We start from the raw sequence: 2893 nt of genomic DNA on the forward strand, positions 1-2893 counted from the left end.
ATTTCTTTCTCTCGTCTAATTGTTCCAGATAAAACTTCTAGTGTTGCATGAGTGCTCAGAGCGGATACTTTTGTGTTGTTCCGGATCTTAAAGGAGCTACTTTCAGCTGTTTCCCATTCAGTAGATGTTGGGTGTTGAGGTCTGATCTTTCCTTAATCACCAAGAGCTTATTATAATGGCAATGAGTCTCAGGTCCTTGCAAGAGGTAAGAGACAAATGTGAAGCAGTTGTCTTATCAGCTACGTGTGCTCTTACACCCAGGTGGGGACAAAAGGATGTGGGGATATGTACGGACCTCTTAGATGAACTCACACATGCTGTGAAAGATATAAAAATTCGGTGCTGCACAGCGATTTCTTAGTCTACAAAGTTCTCAGCTATCAGCATATTGGCTAAGGAGTATATACGTATTTGGTACAGGGTCTCACTACACAGCTTGGACTCACAGTGATCCCCCTGTCTTAGCCTCCCCAGCCCTGGGATTACAGGTGTGTGCTACCACACCTGGTTTCAGTGGTGCTCAGGGGACCCAGGGGCAGGGCTGGCATGGCATGTCGTACCAGAGATCGAACCCAGGTCCTTGTGCTTGCTAGGCAGGTGCTTAGACTGCTGAGTTATCTCCCAAACCAGGAGCATATAGAAGGGGTGGCAAGACTCCATCTAGCTAGGTCCTTTTAAAAAACAAAAGGAACTTTAAGCATTTTGTCTTTTTTTTACACATTGTAATAGAAATGTGATTACAAATCATTACACATCCAGCTTTAGGAAATGTGTGGTTCACTGAGATTACTTACTTAGCCCTGGATACATTGTGATGTAACATCCAGTTGAAAATACATCAGGGCTGGAGAGATAGCTCAGCAGTCCAAGCGCCTGTCTGGAAAGCACGGGGGACCTGGGTACACCAGTGACGCATACCTGTAATTCCAGTGCTGGGGAGGCTGAAAACAGGAGGATCACTAGGAGACCAAGCTGTGTAGTCAGACCCTGCACCAAATACATAAAATCAAAACAAAACCGAAAACAAACAAGCTGAACAAGAGGTTTCTGGTAGAGCTTCCCAGTAGAAAAACAGATTACTTGTTTCAAGTATTGAATTTTATCACAGGAAAGCATTTCACTGTGGAGATCAAGAGGAAAGATAATCCTAAGTGAATTTTGAGCAGCAATTCACAGGGGAAAAGATTTTGTTTAAGCAGCGTTTTCCTACAATGGTGGCGGTTTCCTTAGGTAGAATAGCATCCCAGTTGGTGAGAAGTACATGTTTCTAAAGTGGCATCATTTCTGTCGTGACATCAGGGTGCCAGCCAACATCTTTGGCTCCTCTTGGATGACAGGCAGAGGTCGCCTCCTCCTACTGCTGCCATCCTGCTCCCTGATGGGTAAAAGCCATTAGTGAGCGATCTCTCGCCTAAATCCCTTCTCTGCTGGAGGTACCGATCGGAGCAGGATACACTAAATGCGCATGACTGTCCTCTACAGCGACTGCGCAGCGCGTGACAGCAAGCAGTCCAGGATCTATGAGGAGGACGCTTCCGGTGGATTTCATCCCCCTGCGCGGGTAACACAGATGTACCCTTCTGCTCTATAGGGAGTTTCCAGATCGGCTAACGGTCAGCATTTCCACGTCTGCTCATCATAGAAGCCCAGATGCCCTGGGAAGGGATCTTCCTGAATGGACAGAAGTGGAATTAGATGGCCAGAGTCAGGATCCTGCTTCTGCCCCGCATGGGCTTTGGTGAGCTCTTAGGCCAACTGACTTCGCCTCTTGGTACTTTGTGTTTCTTTCCCCCAATTTGTTTAGGCATCTCAGATGTGGTAACCATGTGACAAGTGCGAAGCAGTACAGAAATACAAGTCACTTTTATAACTGGATGCTCTAAGTGTTGATTTTGGCTGTAAAATGTTAATTACTTTGTCAGTTTCAAAGTAAACAAGACTAATATCAATATGGGTCTTGATAGCAACTTGCTTTTAAAACAACGATGCCAACAAGAGTCTAAATTTGTGTATCTTTCTTCATGGAAAAAAGTAAAATAAACTTTCAAAATAATAGGGGAATAACAATGATTATTAATAACAATACAGTGCATATTTCTGTCTTCAAAATAGTTGATCACAGTTCAAAATATAGACATGAAACATTGACTAAATGATATTAACACAAACCTTTATTTTCAATAAATTAAGAGAACTTAGTAGCGTATCTATCTTAAGTATCATACATATTTATTTTTTCCTCTTTCTCTCCTTCTGTCCTCCTTTTCCCATTCCAGTTTCTCCTTCCTTTTAAATAGTTTCTTCCCATTTCACGTTATCTATAGTACACTTTGGATCTTACTCTTTCAGCTTGTTATACTGCAGCGACAACATAATGTCTACACATGTGAGTCTGATTTATTTCACCTATAAGTATGGTCTCAAGTTGGACCTGATTACCTACGAAAGTCTCAAGTTTATCCTTTATCTGACTGCGTAGTACTCCATCGTATAATAGACTGCAACTTTTTTGTCCATTCCTTAGTTGATGGGCCTTTGGTTTGCTTCCAAGAGTTAGCTATGACAAAGATTGCTTCTGCAAATATGGATGCACACATATCGCTGTGGTAAGATGTTTTTAATTCTGCCGGGAAGACATCCAGAAGGGGAATAGTTGGGTTGAATGAGAACTCTAATCCGACTTTTTTTGGAGAATCTCTACACTGATTTCCACAGTGGTTGTGCCAGTCTACTCGCCCACCAACGTGGAGGAGTGTTCCTTTTTCCACACAGCACCTCCTGCATGTGTTATGGGGTCGATTTCTAGATAATAGCTATTCTTTCTGGGGTGAGATGGAATCTCAGAGTTGTTTTAATTTGCTTTTTTCAAATGACCAGTGATGTTGAGCATTTT

General features: G+C 42.6%; 1 pseudogene; it reads left to right on the forward strand.

Moving 5' to 3' along the window:
* Positions 1–1465: 1465 nt before the first annotated feature.
* The window catches only part of LOC101580659, a 30036-nt pseudogene continuing 28608 nt past the window's right edge, over positions 1466–2893 (forward strand).

The sequence above is a fragment of the Octodon degus genome, unplaced genomic scaffold, assembly GCF_000260255.1.
Source record: "Octodon degus isolate 3935 unplaced genomic scaffold, OctDeg1.0 scaffold00001, whole genome shotgun sequence".
Lineage (NCBI taxonomy): Eukaryota > Metazoa > Chordata > Mammalia > Rodentia > Octodontidae > Octodon > Octodon degus.